This window comes from Ixodes scapularis, unplaced genomic scaffold (genome assembly GCF_016920785.2).
Source record: "Ixodes scapularis isolate PalLabHiFi unplaced genomic scaffold, ASM1692078v2 PGA_scaffold10__122_contigs__length_95168666, whole genome shotgun sequence".
NCBI classification, from domain to species: Eukaryota; Metazoa; Arthropoda; class Arachnida; order Ixodida; family Ixodidae; genus Ixodes; species Ixodes scapularis.
Genome location: NW_024609836.1, coordinates 59,137,933 through 59,161,975, shown reverse-complemented (window position 1 = coordinate 59,161,975; position 24,043 = coordinate 59,137,933). Strand labels below are relative to the sequence as shown.

Here is a 24,043-nt window from a genome sequence, read left to right as displayed (position 1 = left end):
TTGATTTCGATTGCCCCGTTGGCAAAGTGGTGCATCTCAACGCTGCATCGGAATGAGGTCAGCGCTCGCTCGCACTTCATCTTCGGAAGAGCCCCCGTTCAAACGCAGACCTCCAGCGGCCGTACACTCTGCCCAAGGTTGCGAGTTCGTAAGAGTACAGCTGACCGCGTGCAATACCTTTCTTGACGGTCTGGCAACCCCTCCAGAGTCATGGTATACCCTCCCGGGCTCACGGATAATTTAAGAAGCCTATTTAGCAGAAGGTGAAGCAGAGTGACCGGCCTAATATACTTCTTTCATCTGCCTTCGCAGTCCTGGTTACATGCGCAAAATCTCTGCCACGCAGAACCCCCTTCCCCTCCCTCCCCCCCCCCCCCCCCAAAAAAAGGGGGGTTTAGCATTTTATTTGTATATGGTAGGCGACCTATTATAAATTTAGTCGAAGTGACACATTCGTAAAGAAAAACACCGTATTTTGGTCGTGAAGGGATGTCGTGACGTGAGGCTGGCAACTCGAAACCGAGACTGCGGTCAAGGGGCACCCAAGATACTTTAAACGGCACTACTCCGCTAGGATCGCTTCGATATTGTAAGACCTGTGCGGCAGGCCAGCCAAATTTTTCTTCACGCGCAGGCTGAACACGCGTTTGCACTGATGGGGCACCAGCTGAGACGGCATTACTTTCAAATGTGCATGCGATATTTAAATATTTACAAATCGCTTCGAAAAGCGAGCAAATCCCGCGCCATACACACGACCACTGAAAATGGAACCGGGCCCTTTTCTCGTAAATGCTCCGTTGCATACCTAAAGGGATTGTTCGGTAAAATGTTGTCTTTCAGAAAACAATTAAATTATATTGTCATTGCTTTTAGGAATATCATCCGCACAATTTGTTATTCTTCGCCGCACAAGTGATTCAATTTTAAACAGCGCAACTGCTCTGATTACAGCCGCAAAACACACAGCGGAACCTGTGACGTAACATCAGGCAAAGAGAGCCACAACAGCTTTTCACTGTTGTCTCAGTAAAATCGTTCTTTTGTTCTGAGAAAGATAAGAGGCACGGTATTGAGGGAAGCTCAATTCCTCGACGATGATCTTTGTACGCACCATCAACCACGTTGATCAAAACCGGGAATAACCGCCGAATTCAGAAACCTCACTCAAACTACACTCAAACTGAAGGGCCCCTCCACTTCCTCGAGGAAGGCGCGAGGGCCGGCGCTGGCCAATCGCGAGGACGGATCCGCCGTCGCGATTGGCCAGCGCCGGCCCTCGCGCCTTCCTCGAGGAACTGGAGGGGCTCTTCATTTTGAGTGTAGTTTGAGTGAGGTTTCTGAATTCGGCGGTAAGTTAACGCCCGCCACCCTGACATTTCTATGTCTGATGTGACGTTACGACACAAGCAGCCATGCGTAATAGTGACATTTGGCTTCAAGTTTCGTATTGGTGTTCATAATTTATTTAACGAATATGGGGGCGTCTTTTAATAAAATAAATATCGCATACGGCTATATATATAAGCCCTCTTCCCGTGACCAGCGGAAGAAAAAAAAAAACTCAGTAACTTGCCGATATCACCTCAAAGCTGTCAAAGTCAAAATCATCAAAGATGTCAAAGCTGCTGGCGCGGGCATGGAGCTAGACCTCGTTGATCATTCACACGCGTTCTCGCGCAAACGAAATCATGGATGAAGCCACGCACTCGCGCCAGTATATAGCTTTGACAGCGTTGTATATTGAGTATGAAACGGAGTATAGACACCGTGAAAGGTCGTCCCGCGAAAAGGTAAAACACTAAGACATTTGTCAACGATCAATGCATGCTTACCAACGTTTCAAAAAATGCTAATATGGCGGCACAGCTACAATATTAATCATAAAAGTAATTGTGTTCAGCCTCAATGGGCGTCTGGTGTCTCAGCTGTAGATGAGAAATCCAATCAGTGTGCTATATGCCACTGCCAGCCTGTGGTCATTAACGTGCATCACGCAGTAGTGATATACACGACCGCACGCCGGATATGCGGTGCTCATCCAGATCAAAATGGGCAGGGGTGAAAATTGAACCCAGGATCCCAGGGATTTGCGCCGCGAGCTTTCGCTCACCGCGCCGCGAGCAGCAGTGCGTTTATCGGCAACCCCCCGTTTTTGGCAATGGTCAGCGTGCCCGCCGGCGAGAAGGAAGAGGAAGAGGCCCTCCATCTGGGTTCTATGGCGCCCCTGCATTGGTCAGGCGCCGATCAACGTGAGCCTCAGGCCCCCGCATGACAGATCGGCGCAGGGAGCGGCTCACTTCCCACCCGCGGGCTGGGGGTGGCCGCCGCAACAGACACCGGCAGCCGCGACCTCCGACCGCTTCGACGGGGCGGGACAGCTCACCAAGCTCCGTCGACTACGCCTGGGACGACAGTCCACGCCGAAGGCAGTACTCCCCGCGCGCCGTCAAGCGGCTCGCCGCAGAATTTGCAGACTCCTCTGATGACCGTAGTGCGTGCTCTGACGAGTCGTTGGACAGCCTGGTGTCATCGGTGACGGCAGCACCGACTTTCAGACAACGGGTTGTCGGGACGGTGAGTCCCTTTCTGCGGAAGTTGAACTTCCTGCGCAGCGACGCTGCGACGTCGACGGTCGCCCCGTCGCTACGAAGCACGACAACAAGAGGCCCCGCTGGAGATCCGGATGAATACGGCGAGGGGTCTGAGTGTAGCAGTGCTAGCAGAGTAGCGGAGCCCAAGAGCCTCTGGTATCTGAAGACGAACAAGTCCAGTGCACGCCAAGGGTACAGCGCGTCGACACTATTCAACCGTCCAACGACACCCAACTCTATTTTCGCCGTGGTCAGTACTGCCGTCATCCTTCTCTCCTCGGGTGCGTTGCTCTACCTTTACGTGAACTGGTCTAATGAGAGACTCGTCCAGTTGGCACAAGACAAGTTGCAACATCAGGTTGTCTCTAAACGAGTTGTGGATGGGGGAAAAGGATATCCACGCGGTGCCAAGAATCAACGAGACATGTCTATCGTGGCGATTCCTACCACTAAAATTGCTACGGAGAACATCACAACTGATGTGGCGGAGGAGGAAAACGTTGCGAAAACTACCCAGTCCCCCGCTGTCTTCCTTGAAGCCGTCACACCGCGCAGCCTGTCCAGTGGATGTCTGAGCCGCTTCTGTCTGGCGCACTCATCCTTCTTAGAGGACTATCTGGACTGGACTGTTGACCCCTGCTCCGATTTCTACTCATTTGTATGTCCTCATCAATGGCGAAAGGAGCACTGGGCCTCCTCGGACGTTCGTCTGTCGGACCAGGTGGACAGAGCCCTGTTCCAAACGTTAAGAGGTCACGTGAGCACTAACAACAAGCGAGGTCCAAAGATGGCAGGACTCCTAGGTGAGTGCTGGAAGAAGGTTATCCCCAAGTCAACAACACGACAATTCAGAGAACTCCTGGAGCACGTGGGTCTGCCGCATTGGCCTTATCGAAACAACAAGGATAAGCTGGATGTATGGAAGGTGGCCTCCACCTTGATTAGGGATCTTAAGTTGGACACACTAATGGCTGTCGACATCACCAGAAACATTGCTGACACAGCGGGGATCAGCCTGGTTGTCAACGAGCCAGACCTTCTGATCGGCCAGTACGGCACAAAGGAGCGACGACTTCCGAGATGGTACGTGTCGGCTTTGGTGTCCTGCTTTCGAAAGTTCAGGGACATTGACCAGAACGTCACTGTCAAGGGTGTCAGGGAATTCTCGGAGAGGCTTTCCGAGATTACCAGTTCACGTGGAGAGGAGGCCTTCTTCGCCAGCCGCTACAGACTGACCACCGTGGCTAGCTACGCCATCTACAAGCCGCTGTTCTCCTTCGTTATGCGTGGTCTCCTCACCATCCGTGACAAAACGCGACTCCTCGTCAAAAGCGACCGCTACATGCGCGCGTTAAAGTCGGTTCTTCAGATGACCAAAACGTCCGATGTTCTCAACTACTTAGGTTTTCGGCTTCTGGTCCACGTCTCCCCCTTATTCCCGGACGAATACCAAGACTTCTTCAACATTAGGATGCGGCAGCTTGCGAGACAGAAGTACGCGCGGCCTTGGCCCCGCTGGAAGCGCTGCTTGCGGGTCCTTGAGCCCCTGTACCAAAATTTGTACTTACGTACATACTCAAGTTTTCTAGACGCCAAGATCGACATGGCCAAGATGGCGTCCCTGGGCAATGACATCAAGAGTCATGTTGTCGTGTCCGTTGGTAATCTTCCCTGGCTTTCGTCTACTGACAAGATTAAATCAAAGAACATCATGTCCTCTGTACACTTGCGCATATTTTATCCGTTGTCATTCAAGAAGCACAGAGGCGCCGGTCCTCACTCCACCAACCTTCCTGAAGCAGTGTCAGGACGTCTGCTGCACTCCTACCGGGAAAGCGTTCGTGAGGCCAACATGAACCATTATAAAGACATCCTCGAAAACGAAGATACTGAACAGTCAAAGCTTAGTTCTTGGAAGGGATCCATCTTTGACACGTACCCTACGTTCGACGTCCAGACGAATACAATCTACGTGCCGGTAGCTATGGTAGACCTGAGTGAATTAAGTTACGAAGACTCCTTTGGAGTCCAGGTGCCCAGGATCGGTAGCCGTATTATCATGAGCTTGCTTCAAGCGGCACACCAAAGAAGCTACTCGTTCGGACGCGTCGAGTGGTCATTGAACAGCACGATGTCACTACACAACCTAGAAATATGTCTGGCGACCCAGTACAATAACATCAGTAACGAGATGGCTGCCGAAAAGATCAGGGGGTCCCTGACGGAAGCGTACAATTTTCTGGACAACACTGCGCTCACGCTGGCTTACAACATTTTCCAGGAGTATCTCCGAAACCGCAGAGTTTCCATCACAGACACCAGCGGTATACGAGGTCTGACCACAAGGCACCTCTTCTACGTGCTGTACGCCGCAAGCATGTGCGAAAAGCAAAGTACGGAGATGACTAGACAAGAGTTTGAGGAGGACACTTACAGCCAGCCCAGGCTCAGGGTTAACATTCCCTTGCAGAATTCGGCGAGGTTCGCCAATCTGTGGAACTGTAGTGCGAATGCTGCCATGAATCCGCAGCTAAAGTGTCCTCTCTGGAGGAACTCGAGAAACTAGCGATGAGCGTTCAGTGCACAAGAGAAATAACGGAAAGACGACAACGGTGCCAAATCGGGTTCTGGACAACCTCTCCGTTCTTGCTTTGAGTGATTGTAAATAGCGAGTCACAATGTGTAGGAACATGTGTTAAGTTGGAAGGGTACCTCAAGACTGATGATGCGGTAATAAAAATAAACAGGGTTGGGCCTTAACTTTCCTGAAGCTTCCTGAACACGAAAAAAGTCAATCACTGAGATGAAGAGGGAGCCTATCTAATGACGAGGCATAAACGATCACCCTCTGCAATGTGATTTGCTCACTGACAGTGAGCACATGCATTTGCAATGCCCCATCGGTGCGTACAATTTTATAGAGGCGTCTATGTGTATTAGGAGCTTCGTTCTGACCAGTTTCATCTTTGTCACCATTGAACACGCCTCGATAAAATTTTATTACACAAAAGGGCTTTAGAGCCGATTATCTGCCGTCCACAGATTGAATGAATCTGAGTTAGAAATGAACGGTTACGAAACTCTTGTGTTCGATTCCAGTATCGCGTCGTACTAATTCCCTCCAAATGTATAGGCCTCGCGTCACCCGCTTAGTAGCATCTTTAACGTCTTTCTGCATCAGTTGTTATAGAAGGCCGCGGCACAGGTGTCATTCCTCAGATGATGATAGTGATCAAAGTGAAACTGAATTTCGGTAAGGGTCCATTCAGTATCGGTAATATTGTATTGTTGTTTTATTCTGATGGGTTTCCTCTGCTGATTGCGGTTGGCCCCTCGCGTGCTCCGCGGGGAAGTGAATGCACAGGTACTTTTTCCCAGTATAACACCAATGCACACTATTAAACTGACGATCTATCACATTATTGTTATTTCATTTTTATTAGTGCACCCTGTAATGATTTTTAAGAAAATATCAAAACTTAATGCTCAAGTCCTCCACGAGCTGTCCCAGAGCTCGTTAACGTTTTTCTATTGCACTAATTCTTCCAGACCAACGAAGCTAATTTGGCGTAAATGCTATGCGGAAACAGGTCGTGAAGTAAGACGTTTTGGTGTCAACAATGGTGCATTTAAGTATGAGCTTGGCTGTATGTGCGCTTGCCGTACACATATACATCATCTGAGTAAGGTTCGCTCCACGGGGACTACAGTTCAAAGTAACTCACCAAAGATCTCGGATGTGGCGTAGAATCCTCCCGATAGTGAAGATGAAGTATGCGATGACCACAGCCCAGGATATCTGTTCTGGTCTGTGGCACTTCGCTGATGATGATAATGTTGCTGCGGTGAGTTCCACCAGTGAGTCAGTTGCGGGTCACTTTGATGGCTCCGGACTAGGGCCTGGTCGTAATGGAGTTGAAGCAGCCTTCGACGCCGGTCATCTGACGAAGAAGACGACAGTTGGTGGTGATGTCGATGTCCCCCGGACAGAATATTGTCGATGGAAAAGGATATCCTCGAGGAACTCCCACTGGTACCATACGGTCCATGCGAGGATTCACAGCAGGATAGAGTGCTACCTGGAAGGCCGAAGCTTTGCAGGGACATCTTCGTTCTTGCAAATTCTTAGTGTTCTGCTGTTCGCCTAAGAAGCTTGGATGTCGTGATAAGAACTAAAATCTCCTTTTTGTTGTGAATATCTCGATCGAGATCTTGGATTCTGACCAAGTAGCCAAAGGTTCTTAATAGAAAGCATCGTTATAGGAAGCTCCGCGGATCAATGGATGTCTTTATTCTACCTCTAAATCAAGACTTTGGTAGCGTTTTTTACGGATGATTTGCTGCTTGAAGCCCGCATATCATTCTTGACGATTTACTCGATTCGACCGATGCCACTAAAGTAATTTTTGATCGCCTACTGCGAAGTATGGTTGCAGGTCACTTAGATTAGGGGATAACTCAGCTTTCAATGAAACTTTTATATATAGTAAGTTTTTGCTCCACCGACTGGAAAGTTCCGGGCAGTTCAGCACGTTCATATGTACACATCGATCTTGAGCAGTCTCCTCAACGAGTTCCGTTTGTGTCACATCCAGGAAGAATGCTGCATCATAAGAACTGCAGAAGGAACCGGAAGCGACCACGTGGAAAGTTGAACTCACCGCCGCGAAACGGGACCTTTCAAGAAGTTCTTCAGACTGAGCTCAGGCGAGCGCCTGTGCCTGTTAGACAATCCCACGTTCGCACGGAAGACACATCCTCGAAGTCGGCGAAGCGTCCGGACTATCAAAGCGCCGCACTGGGAACAAGCCTCGGAACGGGAGATTAACCGAACTAGGGATTAAGCGAGAACCGATGGATTAGAGAGTTGTGTCGATCCGATCCGCCGCCGCTGCTCACTGCACGTTCTTCCAACTGCTCGGACTTCGATCGCTCGCTCACGTGCTGGGGAAAGATGGGCGGAGCTTTTCGTTTCGGACGAGTTGTCCCTCCTCCTGATTGGTCGGCCGAACCGGGGTGCGTTTTTTTCCTATTGGTTGGGGAAGTGGATTAGGCGGTGCTGCGGCTCCCACGGTGAGGGGGACCCTGCGGTCGGAATCTAGTACCTTGTTTTTGTGCGTTTCTCGAAATCCGTCGGCGCGTTTGGAGGCGGATTATTCCCCTCCCCGGGAAAAAGGTTCGGTTTTTGTCGCCGCCGTTTAGCCGTTTTTAATCCCGAAAGGGGATTTGAAGGCGGATGATGAAAAGGCACGACCTTTTGGAAGGCAAAACCAGAAAACCCGAAGTAGTAGTTCTTTTTTTTTTTTTTTTTGCTTTCTTTTGGTTGCCAATTTTGTTACGATTTGTCTCAAGAAGAACCCTTTTGATATTAAGATGCTTAGTCCACAGGCAAGCTAATCTCGGAATTGTTGGATTATAGCCCTTAAAAAAAGGAAGGCTACAACCCAGCAATGAATTACGTTATGAGTTGCATGAGCGAACACTAAAAGTTTAATTGGTGGAGTTTATATTCGTGGCGTCTCAATGCCATAATCCAAAGTAACGCAAATATAACGTTTGTTTGTTTTAGAAAGTACGGTGGCATTTTTATTACATTTACAGGACGGTAATGAATAAAAGAAATGCGTAATTTCTTGGTGGACTAAGGAGTAACTCGATTTTGTTACTTATTTTCGTTACTTCGTCATTATAAAAATACATAATCTGCAAAAAGCGAAGAAAACAAAAACGGAATGATAACCGAAAAACACTGAACAAAAATTTGTGGACGAATGTAGACTTTATTAGGCAAAAAAGCGCCGAAAAAATACAGGGACACAGACGAAGGGAAACAGGACAAGGCGCACTCTCAACTGATGTTTATTGAAAAATTCACACGTTTATAGCCACACACACAAAAAAAAAAAAATCATTTCTTTTTTATCTACTCAGCCCGCGTTTCAAAAATTCAAACTCATTTGTAGATAAGGATACCGACGTGTCACTTATACAATTCTTGTCTCTGGTCCTAATTGCATACGCCTCGTGTAATTCCCGCGACACTTTATCTTTGTATCTAGCCAAAATCTTGGTGTCATTGAAGGCCGGGGTGCAAGAGCATCTATTGCAATGAATTGCAAGGTGCCCCGAAGGCGTCGTTCTTGTAGAGGCAGCGTGCTCTCGGGTGCGATCATTAACGCACCTGCCCGTCTGGCCCACGTATGTCATCCCACACGTCATGGGGATTTCATAGACGACGCCAGTGGCACATTCAACGTACTTATTTCGATGTTTGGTAGTGCAGGGATCTGAAGATGGCTGTGGTGAATTGATCTGGCGACAAAGTCGCGCCATCTTATTGGGTGCTGAAAAAGCTACCGGTACATTGTAGCGCTGGGCTACCTTTTTCAGATTGTGCGTTACATTGTGCATATATGGAATGACAACAGGCCTCGTGGTCGGTCTATCGCTGTTTGATTTCCGATTACCTTTAATCTTTTTGATTAAGCTTTCTGCCACTTCAACCAAAGCTCTCAACGGAAAACCAGCCCTCTGCAGGCGTTCTATCTGACCCTCGAAGCTGCCTTGCGCACTGTGCAAACATGACTTTCTGAGAGAAGCCCCCAGGCACGAACTGGCTATGCCCCTTTTCACTACCTTCGAGTGGGCGGAATCAAAAGGAAGGATGCCCTTCCTAGTTCGAGGCGCGTACTTCCAACAAACATGGTCCCCCAAAAACGACAGCTCGAGGTCCAAGAATTGCAGTCTGCTTTCTTTTTGTAACTCATGCGTGAATGTCAACCCGGAGCAACACAATTTAAACACGTCTAGCAACTGAGAGACTTCACTGCAAGGGGCCCCGCCGAGCGGCTAAGGATGAGGAAATCGTCGACGTATCTGAAGATCTTCACATTGTCGTCGTTCGAAATGTTCAAAGCGATGTTTTTTCCACAGCTGCCTAGAAAAATGTCACACAAAACAGGTGCAACACTGGACCCGATGCAAACGCCTTTTCTTTGCACATAAAGACCCCCCTCGAATGACGCAAACGTATGTTTTAAGTAAAAAACCAGGAGCTCAAGAAAGCTATCAACACTGATGCCCGAAGAATTCTGGAAAGCGACAACTTCGTTCTGGTCTATGCATTGTCTCACCGCCGAGAATAGGGGTTCATGAGGAATCGAGTAAAATAAATCCTCGACGTCGATGGAAAACCCACTGCGCATGCACTGGCCCCCTTGCCTCAAAAATTCAATGACACATTCTGAATTTCGCACTATGAACGGATCATGCAACTCAAGCGCGCACAAATGTTTGCGCAGGAAATTACCCATGTGAAACTGCCAAGCGCCTCTTTCTGTAACAATGGCCCTAAAGGGAACTTCAGGCTTATGTGTTTTAGCAGTAAAGAATATGTCGAGGTTCAATTTCTTGCTCGACTTCACGCTCTTTAGCAACCCCGATAGTTCCAATTTGCTGCATAAGTCCTGGGCCCGAGATTTCACCTTTGACAAGGGTCCGGGAGAGACTCGCTTGAAATTCTTGTCGATGGCCTGGCTTGCCTTCGCACCGTACAGAGCGGACGGAGCAACGACGAATCCTCCTTCCTTGTCAGCAGTAACCAGCTTGAGGTTGTGTTCCGAAAAGTAGGTGACGATGTTGCTGGTCTTGAAGCTTCTCGTTGATTGGCCAGCGGTGCGTTGGAGAACGTCCACGCCGTCGGCCACGCATCGTTCTTGGTGCTCAGGCACAGCCAAGCCGCCCATCCATCTCACCAAGGACAGCTTTGTGACGGGGCACAATCTCGGTTCCTGGCTAAACTTTGGTCCGTGGTCTAAGGCAGACTTGATGTCTGGTGGTAAAGTGGCACCTCCAAGAATGGTGACACCCTCTTGCTTCTTGACGCTGGCGGCACTCTTCTTCACCAGCGAAGTCCGGACTTGCTCCCAAAGGACATCTGTGTATTGTGCCGCTGTTCGAAGGTGTTTTCTGAAGGCTTGTTCCGCAGCGTGTGTCCCGGCACCAGAAGAATAGCACGTGATCTTCAAGCAATCCCTGTACCTCTCAACTTGTTTCCAGGTCTCAGACCGGAGAATTCTGCAAATTCTCCTGGCATGACCAGTAGAAGGCTGGACTCCGTTGAAGAGGGAGGTCACTTCACATGGATAGCATCCACGGCGAATGGCATATGAAAGGTGTCTGGCTCGACAGCACGAGAGGGCGATAAGGTTAATTAAAGGATAAACGGATTGATGGCTGTTAGGAGAACATAGAACAGAGCCCGTTGCAAAAGAAATAAACTGCAGTAAAGTGGAGATTTGGGCCAGTTGGTTCATCGCAAGCAAAAAAGCGCCGAAAAAATACAGGGACACAGACGAAGGGAAACAGGACAAGGCGCACTCTCAACTGATGTTTATTGAAAAATTCACACGTTTATAGCCACACACACAAAAAAAAAAAATCATTTCTTTTTTATCTACTCAGCCCGCGTTTCAAAAATTCAAACTCATTTGTAGATAAGGATACCGACGTGTCACTTATACAATTCTTGTCTCTGGTCCTAATTGCATACGCCTCGTGTAATTCCCGCGACACTTTATCTTTGTATCTAGCCAAAATCTTGGTGTCATTGAAGGCCGGGGTGCAAGAGCATCTATTGCAATGAATTGCAAGGTGCCCCGAAGGCGTCGTTCTTGTAGAGGCAGCGTGCTCTCGGGTGCGATCATTAACGCACCTGCCCGTCTGGCCCACGTATGTCATCCCACACGTCATGGGGATTTCATAGACGACGCCAGTGGCACATTCAACGTACTTATTTCGATGTTTGGTAGTGCAGGGATCTGAAGATGGCTGTGGTGAATTGATCTGGCGACAAAGTCGCGCCATCTTATTGGGTGCTGAAAAAGCTACCGGTACATTGTAGCGCTGGGCTACCTTTTTCAGATTGTGCGTTACATTGTGCATATATGGAATGACAACAGGCCTCGTGGTCGGTCTATCGCTGTTTGATTTCCGATTACCTTTAATCTTTTTGATTAAGCTTTCTGCCACTTCAACCAAAGCTCTCAACGGAAAACCAGCCCTCTGCAGGTGTTCTATCTGACCCTCGAAGCTGCCTTGCGCACTGTGCAAACATGACTTTCTGAGAGAAGCCCCCAGGCACGAACTGGCTATGCCCCTTTTCACTACCTTCGAGTGGGCGGAATCAAAAGGAAGGATGCCCTTCCTAGTTCGAGGCGCGTACTTCCAACAAACATGGTCCCCCAAAAACGACAGCTCGAGGTCCAAGAATTGCAGTCTGCTTTCTTTTTGTAACTCATGCGTGAATGTCAACCCGGAGCAACACAATTTAAACACGTCTAGCAACTGAGAGACTTCACTGCAAGGGGGCCCCGCCGAGCGGCTAAGGATGAGGAAATCGTCGACGTATCTGAAGATCTTCACATTGTCGTCGTTCGAAATGTTCAAAGCGATGTTTTTTCCACAGCTGCCTAGAAAAATGTCACACAAAACAGGTGCAACACTGGACCCGATGCAAACGCCTTTTCTTTGCACATAAAGACCCCCCTCGAATGACGCAAACGTATGTTTTAAGTAAAAAACCAGGAGCTCAAGAAAGCTATCAACACTGATGCCCGAAGAATTCTGGAAAGCGACAACTCCGTTCTGGTCTATGCATTGTCTCACCGCCGAGAATAGGGGTTCTCGGCGGTGAGACAATGCACCGACACATCGTGAAAGATGTCTTCACCAGAAGCCTCTGCGGCCCGTTCTTCAACAGGCAAGATGTCGTGAACATTCGAGAACCCATATTGATCAAGGAAAATAAAGGAAAACCTTTCTTGTCTTAGATGTTCTCGGTGTCTGCTGACCCTTGACATCCGCGTTTCAGTCCGGGTTCATTGCGTAGTAAATATTTCGCTACCGCTTTCTTGTAGCTTTCAAATGCTTGATTGTTGGCTTCTTGTATACGACATTACATTCGTGGCACGTTTGAGACCGATTTTCGCGATCTGCTTGCCTTTTTGCGGCAGCGCGGCTCTGCCGAGCCGAAATAAGTGGGAGGCGTTCACTTGATCGAACGCCGTTTTAGCGAATGAAAACGAGACGACGACGTTTCATCGAATGACTAGCGAATGGGTCTAGTTACGTAGACAGCTCGGATTAGCTTTCTTTTGTAATGTGGCGCCTTGTCTGCCGCTGCGAAGCGGCGTAAACGAGGGCTCCGAATATGTTAGCACGCGTCCCCCCCCCCCCCCCCCCCCCCACACACACACACACACTGCGAGCGTCTGGGTTCGAAACTATTAATTGCCAGTTCTAAAGGATGGTACTTACTTGAAGTGGGAGCTGGAATTCTACGAGGTACCAGGAGACACTTACTATCGGGCAACGAAGCACGGGGCCTGTGGTGGCGGAGTCTAGGAACGCTACTGATTAATATTGTGACAGGCGATCAGTTATGATAGCAGACGAAACTTCGACTCGTTTGTTCAGAAGCTCGCGGTGATATTTTATTAGCCCTCGTTACAGCACACCAAGGATCTTAGGCAGTGAAATTCACATCACGCAGGCTCGTCCGTCGTAGTCAAATGAGCGCAGTCGACGATGAGGTGTAATGAGCTACTAAGCTTCACAAGGAAAATGCGCGTGAGAAAGAGTTTTGAGGAAGTCCAAAACACCGATCCAGCAGACGCACGTACGCACGTTTACTCCGGACTTCATGAACCCGACAGCGCAAGATCAAAGAGCACCGCCGCCATCGCCACCAGGTTTTCTCTGCACTTTGCGCGACGACGGCACTGCAACGGAGGGCACTCGCCCCGGCCTTAACAATCCGCAAAATAGATTAATTTCCCACTCTTGAAGCCATTCCAAATGATAAATGAAAATACCTCGGCGTTGTTGAACATCTGACGACACAACCAACACAATAATAAAATAAAAAATAAAACTGTGCCGCTGGCTGCGTGAGCCTGACACAACTGTGCCGAGCGCCTGCTCGGCACCGTTGTTGCTCGTGAAGGCCTGCTTATTTGTAGTTGAGACGATGATTCCACATCTTTCGTGGTGCTTGCAATAACTTCGAAGGGCAGGGGAACCTTCTCACGAGGACGTTGAAGACACTCAACACCGGAGCCACCAAAGCAATCGCACAAACCGTCGCCATGTTTGCTTCTTCTTCGTCACTCGCGGCGCTATGGTGCCTGGATCTCGTCTTCGACTGGTGTGTTTAGCGTCCTATCCCGCCCATACATCAAAAGTGGTGCCAATGTGGCAACAAATGACGCGAGTGTCATGCTGTTGCCTGTCGCGATCCTCGCGGTTGGCCGTAGAAATGCTGGCGAAAAGCACGAGCGAACGCGAGTGTCGCTTTCGTCACCACGTCCCTTCAGGCGTCCCAACTTCCGGCTGCTCCAACTTGCGTGAACTGTCACAGGGGAAAGTGATTTGCAGCAGAACAGGCGTCTGCCACTTATACCACAACTGTTGGGGCGCCGCCAGGGTCGCAACAGGCGACAGCATGACACTTCTATGACGTCATCAGGCGGAAATCGAGGGACCACTTTTTTGAACCCGGTAAACACACCAGTCGGAGGCGCGTTCCAGGCACCATAGCGGCGCGGTCAACTCGTCGCGAGATGTTTTCTGGCTCGGCTAGATGGAAACCAACAGCGGAAGAGTGGCGTATGGACACACGGCTCTCACATACCGCGGTAAACAGGACCGATGCCGGCGAAACGGCAGTCGGCACACCAGCGAAGAAGCCCTCAACGGGAACCGGCGGCGCAGGCCGACGCAGCCCCCCCCCCCTCCCCGTGAGCGTCTGGGTTCGAGATTATTGTTCGCTTTTGCTCCTTGCGGTCGAGGCTAAAAAGAGCACTTCCGGACAAAGGTCTATAGGGGGCGCCACCACCAAACAAACATGGCGGCTGAGTCCAGGTCGCGTCGGCTCGGCCGAGCCGCCTGAACAGGTGGCGCGTTCAATTTAACAGATTTTCTTTTGTTTAATGCCTAATTGTATAGGTATTTGAACTGAGACGGTTCAGTGTGGCCGGTGCAGATAAACTTGCAGAACATAGTTTTGTTTTCCAAGTTTTTTTTTTTTTTGTTTTGTTCTTTTCATGTCAAACTTTCGTTTCGGAGATTTCGTTCGAAACCGAAACTATGGGCTTCTGGAGAGGCGGTAATATACTAATCAGTTTTGCTCATCTAAGGAAGGCGGCCATGACTGCAGAATTCTCCCAGCGGCAGTAATTTTCAGCCAACTCGCATGCCTCGACCATGCGACTTACCTGTCCGCGAAATCGGGCTTTTGTGCGTATCCGCGTTTAAGAAACAGCTTCAGTCGTCTGCTCGGTCAACAACAGAGGCTGCAGGAAAATTACGAAAATTAAGCAAGCGCTTCTTGAACCAAGGAGCATGTTAACCTGCTGGCGCTTCACTAGGCAGCTGATACTCGTATTTCAATTCAGGTTTTAGTAGCAATCGAGAAGTCATTTTGACGAGCGGGTTATGTATTATATTATGTTCTATGGGTCCCACTAAAGCGATATTAGAATATTCTTCGGTTTGAAATATGACCTTAGTTAATTAGCTATTAGGTGAACTGCTGAATAAAAGTATATTTGACAGACAGAGAGATACTAAGTTAAACTTAGCCAAATGGTTCTAGCCGGTAGCACGAAGACGAATGCGGACAAACTGAGGAGAGTCAATTCATTGGAGATTTACGCAGAACCTCTCTGCACTGAACTTGACTTAAAATCCTGAACGGAAAAAATGAGTATTTTTGTGGCCGATCAACCTGAGCAATGTAGACGTATATTGCTGCTGGCTTAATTCGACGGTGGTATAATATATATATTTGGAGGCGCGATAGATCAAAATGCCGTGACAGCTTCTAACGTTGCGAGACTCGTCCCCCACCTTTTGAAAACAGATCATTTCCCTCATTCTTCATTTGCAGCGAGCAGGCTTTCATGAATCAAATAATTGCGAAATCAGCCCAAATCCTTCAGAGTGGTCCAGAAGATTTTTCGGCAAAAATCAGCCAAGATGAATAGCCAACGCACCGACCGCCGTGGGTGGCTCAAACTTGAAGCTAATCGAACACAATTAAACTCAAGAAAAGCAGCTATCAAACGTTCCCATTCACTTGACTGCAGCATTGGTGTTCCCTCCAGTGAAATGCCTCGTCTGTCGTCCTCCCACTGTTCTACATCCTTATAAAGAAACCCCTTATCAGTTACCAAGTAGTCGTCACTTTGAATGTGATTCGAGACAGACAAGAAATCAAAACGTTTTTCCGTGATTCCTTCCCATCCTAGAAATTGAAAACACATGGTGGAAGGAAGCAATCTACTGAGGCTTCGCAACACTAATGAACACTCAGGAAAACTTAAGAAATATCCAGACCTTCGTGAAATTACACTGTTCGCCTTCGCGCGAACAACACGTGTCCGCGAAAGCCACCAGAGACGCGGAGGAGCGCGGAGCGACCTGGACCGGCTGGTTCCCGGTTTTCCCGCTTGGTGGCGTCCGTTTTGCTGGAGTCGCGATATCACACAGTTATGAAACGAAAATCTAGATGGCGCTTCAAACGACGGGAGGCGGACTGAAGTGACTAATTATAGCGAGTTCGTTTCACGGCACTCGTGCCCACGCGTGCCCCCTCGCAGCGTGGAACGGGTTCGTTTCGGCCGGCGCTCCACGAGTGGTTGCACTCTCCGAGTTCGTTTCAGCGCTGACACCCCACGCGTGCATGCACTCGCTGCACCGAGGAAATCGGGAGTGCGCCAAAATGCAATCCCGTCATGCCTCGCTCCGGCGAGCGGGAGCAGACGACGAGGGTTCGTCTGCTACGATGTGTGGCGGGACCGAACGGGAAAAAAAAGTAGATTTTCTTATAGAAATCGCGTCCCGCGGGCAACGAAATCAAACGCGAGCTTGAATTGTGAGCGTCTGCTATTTCACGAACGAATAAATTGACAACCCGTGATTTATTTGCAGGTTTTAAATCACTCTGTTGCCGTACAAGCGCTGAAATATACCAGTGTGTAAAGAAATGCTCAGAACAAACGCAACAGTGGCCCCCGAGATGTCTATCGCCATCCGTGTGCGGGTGAAAAATTTAACATTTGTCGATGAAACTTCCCCAGCAGAAACCTCTGACTGCCCAATAAGCATCAGAGAAAGCTAAAGATGGTGACTTTACCCGAGGATTGGGCAACATCATCATGTTTAACATTTACCTACGCAGCTAACTTGCCCCGTCGTATTTTATTCGAGAAAGCTCTCGTTCTCGACGCCCTCACCAAGGCTAATATCTAATCCACCTATAATGACGATCCAAATCGAAAGTCCCAGTTTTGCTGGATATTCCAACAGGCTAGTTTTAAGCCGTGCCCTTTCAGTGCTTCACGCATAATACCATGCTCAAACGGATCAAGCTTCTGCTCGGACAGCATGATCAGTTTTCTTTAGTGTAAACGGTTATAAGAATTGAAAGATCGCAACAGCTGCTTTGTAGACAGCTGGTTGCGGAAATTTACGCCGTCTGTAACTATCTCTACGGCAGCCGAGCTGCTTGAAGACATCGCAACTATAAACTACAGGTTGCAGTTGTCAACGTTTGTAGATAAACGTTGGTAGCGACTGCATTCTCGCATTCCCACGCATCACTCAGAACAGAAAGGCGCTAGTTTCGGTTTGAAGTCGGTACCTTTTCTACAACATAGATGGCGGCAGCATCAGTCTTCTGCACTCGGTGCATTTGGCGAGTTCGTTTGAGTCCAGTTTTTCGTGCAACACTCTGTGAGTGCGATGCATTCTGGGAGAGAACTCGAACGGTGCCAGTGCGTGTGAAACGAACTCGCTATAATAGCGGGTTCGTTTCACGGCACTCGTGCCCACGCGTGCCCACGCGTGCCCACTCGCAGCGTGGAACGGGTTTGTTTCGGCCGGCACTCCACGAGTGGTTGCACTCTCCGAGTTCGTTTCAGCGCTGACACTCCACGCGTGCATGCACTCGCTGCACCGAGAAAATCGAGAGTGCGCCAAAATGCAATCCCGTCATGCCTCGCTCCGGCGGGGCCGGCGAGGAGCGGGAGCAGACGACGAGGGTTCGTCTGCTACGATGTGTCGCGGAACGAAAAAAAAAGTAGATCTTCTGATAGAAATCGCGTCCCGCGGGCCACGAAATAAAACGCGAGCTTGAATTGTGAGCGTCTGCTATTTCCCAAAGGAAGCAATTGACAACCCGTGATTTATTTGCAGGTTTTAAATCGCTCTGTTGCCGTACAAACGCTGAAATATACCAGTGTGTAAAGGAATGCTCAGAACAAACGTAACAGCGGCCCCCGAGATATCTATCACCATCCGTGTGCGGGTGAAAAATTTAACATTTGTCGACAAAACTCCCCCAGCAGAAACCTCCGACTGCCCAATAAGCATCAGAGAAAGCTAAAGATGGTAACTTTACCCGTGGATTGGGCAACATCATCATGTTTAACATTTACCTACGTCAGCTAACTTGCCCCGTCGTATTTTGTTAGAGAATGCCCTCGTTCTCGACGCCCTCACCAAGGCTAATATCTGATCCACCTATAATGACGATCCAAATCGAAAGTCCCAGTTTTGCTGGATATTCCAACAGGCTAGTTTTAAGCCGCACCCTTTCAGCGGTTCACGCATAATACCATGTTCAAACGGATCATGCTTGTGCTCAGACAGCATCATCACTTTTCTTCAGTGTAAACGGTTATAAGGATTGAAAGATCGCAACCAGCTGCTTTGTAGACAGCTGGTTGCGGAAATTTACGCCGTCTGTAACTATCTCTACGGCAGCCGAGCTGCTTGAAGACATCGCAACTATGAACTACAGGTTGCAGTTGCCAACGTTTGTAGATAAACGTTGGTAGCGACTGCATTCTCGCATTCCCACGCATCACTCCGATCAGAAAGGTGCTAGTTTCGGTTTGAGGTCGGTACCTTTTCTACAACATAGATGGCGGCAGCATCAGTCTTCTGCACTCGGTGCATTTGGCGAGTTCGTTTGAATCTTGCAGCTTGCAGCGTACCTGCTACCTGCCAGCACCTTATATGGGACTGTCAGGCCACCAGCAAGGAAAGACAAGCTGCCATACACGAACTGCCCGCGGAAGCCAGACCCACAAACTACCGAGAATGGACAAGACCGGCCAGTGACAACGTCAATAGGAAACAAATATTAACCTCTCGGTTGGGCTACGTATGCTCGGCGGGCCTTCCTCAAATCATTTAACTTCCTCCCATTCCCCTACCCTCATCACCCTATTCCCTAACCCATCAAGGCTAGATGATATTTATCAAGAAGCCTTGACATAACCCTTTCATCAATAAAAAAACGTTTAACCACCACCGGTGCATTTGGCGAGTTCGTTTGAATCCAGTTTTCCGTGCAACACTCTGAGGGTGCGATGCATTCTGGGAGAGAACTCGAACGGCGCCAGTGCGTGTGAAACGAACTCGCTATAAGGAGGGGGGGGGGGGGGGGGGGGGGGGTACTCTTTTCCGCGGGGGTTACACAACTGAGGTAATCTAGTAACGCTGTCTTAGGGGCTATTAAACATCCGAAAAAAAAAAATCAAAAATTAGAATCATGGGCGGCCAATTTTCCCATTAAAAGTGCAATAAAAAATCATGATACGACCCTCTTTCTGCGCCTTGGAGCAGACACTAGGCGGCGCCGTCAGACGGCGTTTTTAAACGAGAATGGCTTTTCGGAGGTGTAATGGGGGACAGAGGGGTTTGGGCCACCGGCCGTGTTAATATTTTTTTAATGAGTCATCCGCATACTTTCGCCGCGAAGCGGCGTGAACGCAGGTCGGGGGGCGGGGGGGGGGGGGGGGGGGGGGTTAACACACGGCCCAGTGATACAACCACTGTCCCCCATTGCGCCTCCGAAGAACCCGACCATTTTCCAACAATAATTAACGCCGTCAGTGTGACGCCACTGCTCCAAACAAACCGTTGCTAGGGGCGTTGCTATGGGCGAATACGTGGGTCTGGATTTCGCTCCAAAAGAACCATAGTTCAAAAATCGGACGTGGAATTTAAGTAACTGAAACGAATATATATAGGAAGCTTCGTTTTCCAGGCTTGGAAGCTGTGCGCTGGAAAACGAGCCTGGAAACCTTTGTTTGACAGGCTCGAAATATGGGTGTGCTTCCCACCTGCAGTAGTAGAACTGGGAACTGGTGTTTTGGAGCAGCTCTTGCAGCAGGAAACACCGGGTTTTGGAGCAGAGCTTCCCACTTTTGGAGCACACTTTTAAGCTTTGATGTCAGAAAGTTTTATACGATATCTTTTAAAGTTAGCCCGTGGAAAACCCTGCTGCTGGTGCAGTGTTGGGGCACTATTCAAAGTGTCGTACCCCAGGGGACCTGGCCGCTACAAATATTTATTTATTTATCGAACAATCGTACGCCGACGATTTTGAAGATGTCTCAGTTAACCTATAAGGAGTACTGATGATGGTGTGTCCGGTTTGTGTTTGACATAAACAGATTTTTTAGGCTACTTTGTAGGGTTTGTATCACGGTGACGTAATTGTCGCGAGTTCGACATCGAACGGGCACTTTTGTGTTGAATGTGTATCACGCTGTCCTCGCTCGCATCAACCTGCTACTGCTCATAGAGCAGCTAAGCGGAGCTCATAGCTACTCTAATTGATCACGAGTAGCGCTAGCTATTCATTGAAATTGCTGTGAGCACCGTTCGTACATGAACCGGTAACTTTTCGTTAGGCAGGTGCAAATAATGGAGTTGGGTTTGAAGCAAATTCAAAGTGAATAGTGGTTGGGCCGAATATTTTTTTTTTTTAAATAATGTTGAATGGTTTCTGCGTTTTTCTCCACGCCTCTCACTACAGTTACACCACGCTTAAATAAAACTTGAGTTGAACTGGCGAAGGTTGTTCCCAAGCTTCTAATTGTCCACTTATGAGCTCTATTAAATTTAATCTAGCTATATTTATAGACTGTGGCCTCAAAAAGTCCAATAACTACATTGGGATGGCAAGTAAATGACAGATTCGTTCTAAAATTAAACCTATTAAGGAGCCCGGCCATACCTAATTAAGGGGATTTATAAATATTCCCGCTATCTTTTTTCTGACTCCTGAATTTAAAAAAAGGCACAAATAATGAACACACGTTGTGAGAACATCGCTGCCTAACATATACCCTTGCATAATAGCCACAGATAAAGTTTTAAAATTTTACTGCAATTTAAATATCTACGATCAAACATTTCCCCTTTTTTTTTTTTTTTTCCTCTTGTTTTTCATTACATTATGCACGCGCGTGCGCCGTACCAGTTTGAAGATGCGGCGAAGCGAGTCGCGAGATCGCGGTGCCAGCTCCGCGGGTATTGCTTCTCCGCAGTGCGCCGCTTCTTGAGGGGAAGCGCACTCAAGGGGGCTAACCCGCCGTGATCAACATTTCGAAAAGTACGAATATCGCAGTTCGTTTCGAAGTGAATGTCAAATAGCGTATTATTTGAAACTACAATTCGATAATTCGAATATTCGCGCAGCCCTACTCTTCGCACATAGTACTTATGCATCCGAAAACAACAACAACAACTCTACTCTCTTAATTTTGAGTGGCATCGCCAACGATGCCTTACGTGTGCCAGACACTTTTCAGATTCCCCTTCAAGAACAGCTCTCTTTTGGCGCAGAAATGGCGCATATTGTGCACAAATAGAGCCTTTGGAGCAGCATATAGCAGGTTATTCGTTCTGGCGCAGTTTGACGCAAATGACGCAGCAGTTCCACCGCTGCTGACCTGCTTGTAGTTGTTAACATCACACTGAGAAAAATCCTGATTCTTCCGTTTTCATTAGGACCCATACTAGCGAAAGAGCTGCATAAAAACGCCAGGTAAGTAATATATCTGCTACGGACAGTTCGTCTGATCACACCAATGTGGATTAAAGTAAACTTCTGTGCCATCAGAACTCCTCGAGACGTGTGCTGGCCTACACTTTGACCTTGATACACTCCACGTCGTCGCCGTGCGTGACTCGGCTTCGCAGTCTTTTCACCCTTCTCAAACATTGCGGAAGCCTCAACGGGCAGGCGTTCGCGCGCTCGTGCACTTCGAGCGTCGATCGAAGCTATGCACGGGGGCACCCTTCGCTTCCAAAATCCCGCAGAAAGTTGACCTTGATAATAAAGGTTTCGTCACTCGTCACTAACTTAATTTAACGTAGTCGCGTCGTCTGCTAGTAAGGCAAAACCGGTTGTGCAGCTCTATAACGGGTGTTTATCATCGCTTTATCGCACTGGGAGAAAAAGTCATCGTGATTAGACACGACAGGATGCTTACGAAAAGTTATGAACTTTTTTTTCATCAGACAAATTTTAATTTTACGTCAAGGCTCCATGCATTTGTCGGCCCTGGCAACGGTTTGTTCGAAGCACAGCGCCGTCTTATGACGTCATCACTTACGAGGCCAGTGCACTTTTTTTGAGAAGGGGTCTGCCTTAGGTTCTGCCCATGTGCAAGCCTTCCTCTCGCAGCGGCGAAAGCTCGAACTTCGGTTGGCGTACGGAAAAGAACGGTTGCACTAACTCTTCTGCATCTTGCGCGCGGCTCGGGTCAGCTGCAGAGAAGGCAGAAAGGGTATCGCAGCTCCCATTCCATCCACCAACCGTAGTTGGAGTGTTAGCCACTTGGTGTCGCCTTTATGTGAACAAGGGTCCACTGCTGTATTGCGTCACCCAAGAAGTTTATGTATTCGTCAAAATGTAATGCACAGCGAGCCTAACAAGCGCAATGCAGTCATGTCTGGTTAGTACGGACTTATGGATATCCCGCTATCTGGACACCATCTTGGGGGACAAACTGGAAAAATGCATGCATCTTTGTCTCGGTAATATGAATAACTCACATTGTGGGCGATTTTTTTGGGGGGAACGGAGGTGTCTATATTAACGAGACATCACTGCAATAGTAACGTTCATAATTTTTATGTGTCAATTTTTATTGGCGTGGCGGGGACCGGAAGATTCCACCTTCTGAAAGCGTGCCAGTGTATTCATGTTGCTGCGAGTTTACTAGTTTACTACTTGCCACCTAAAAATGGTCATTTTTACTTAAAAACAAGCTTCTACAAAGAGTACTTGAGTGCGCCTTTAATGTCGTATCTCTTACGAGATTTGTCATTGAAGGAAAAAGCGAAGCTTTTGGCGTTTGGAACGTGTACGTCTTGATAAGATAACATTTATCTAATCTAAAATGCACCTCCATACATCTTAATTAACCACATAAAGGAGAAAATTAGTAATGCTCCGCGAGGAGTCGGACTTGTTCTACTTCGGTTCTTGAGGTGAAAACAGGTATAGATTGTTGCATCTGGTGCATAAGGAGGGAGGTCTTCCGGGGACAAAAACGAGAGTTTGGAATTTCGTACACTTTCAGTAGGTGAGGAATCCTCCCTGTCAGTAATCCTTCGTGTAGGGTCCGGTTTACCCCGCTGTTTAGGGCGTCCATGGGCTCCATACCAAGGGAGCGCCACTTTTCTCGGCAGATGTTACGCTTTGTGCCAAAGGGCGCCAGAGCTTTGACATGTGTCTGTGCTCGGGGTAGTCTGAAAGCCACAGGAGCTTGATCTTCAGTTGTCGAGTGTTGAAGTCAAAGACAAGACCAGCGTCGTAGACTTTCCATTTTCCCGGGGGACGGGGAGGGGGAGGGGGGGGGGGGGGAGGGGACAGGCTGAGAAGTTTTCCGGGGGGGGGGGGGGGGGGGGGGGGGTGCTGCGCGTTACCTTTTCGCCAGAACTGGAGATTACGAAAGCACGCTGGGATTCCATTTCCCATGTAATTTGTCAATAAAGGCAACGTGGGCGTTATTTTGCTTACGTGCCACTACGCTCGTTACATGGCACGTAAACGCCGTCTCGGTAAGGATCATGGCCCGGGTCCAAAGAAGGCTCTGCACCCCCCCCCCCTCCCCTCCCTCCCTCCCTCCCTCCCTCCCCCCCCCCCCCCCGGATCTCACCAGGGGAGGCACGAGCCCCGATGCCCCCCCGAAGTCTACGCCTATGGACAAGACACTTCTTGCCTTTCAGGAGGAGTTCACGACGAAGGCAAAGTTTTTCCTTTGCAAGAACGTTGACGTGTTACCATCCACAGATGGCTCACCTGAAATTGTCCGGTAGCTTTGACATCTTTCAGGTCGATTCCATCCTTTAGAGCGTCTCGGAAGTCAGAGACCATGTAAAGCCTAGCGGTTATGTCGGGGTGGAGAAATACGGAACAAAGGACGCGAGGTATGCCGGTTGGCAGACGTGGAAGTATAACTTTGTACTCACTAGAGACGGCATTTGAAGATTCAAAGATAACTCGGCCAGTGGCTGACGTTTGCACCAGAGAGCATATTTTCACAACCGTTCGAAACGGCGACTTCTCCTTTCGGGCC

General features: G+C 48.7%; 1 protein-coding gene across 1 annotated transcript in view; it reads right to left on the bottom strand.

Moving 5' to 3' along the window:
• Positions 1–23,793, bottom strand: part of LOC120836196 (homeobox protein goosecoid-like) — a 48,086-nt gene extending 24,293 nt beyond the window's left edge. The window contains exon 1 of the mRNA XM_040221746.2: positions 23,767–23,793. The gene's annotated coding sequence lies outside the window, so the exon portion shown is untranslated. The remainder of the gene's footprint in view (positions 1–23,766) is intronic.
• Between the last annotated feature and the right edge of the window lie 250 nt (positions 23,794–24,043).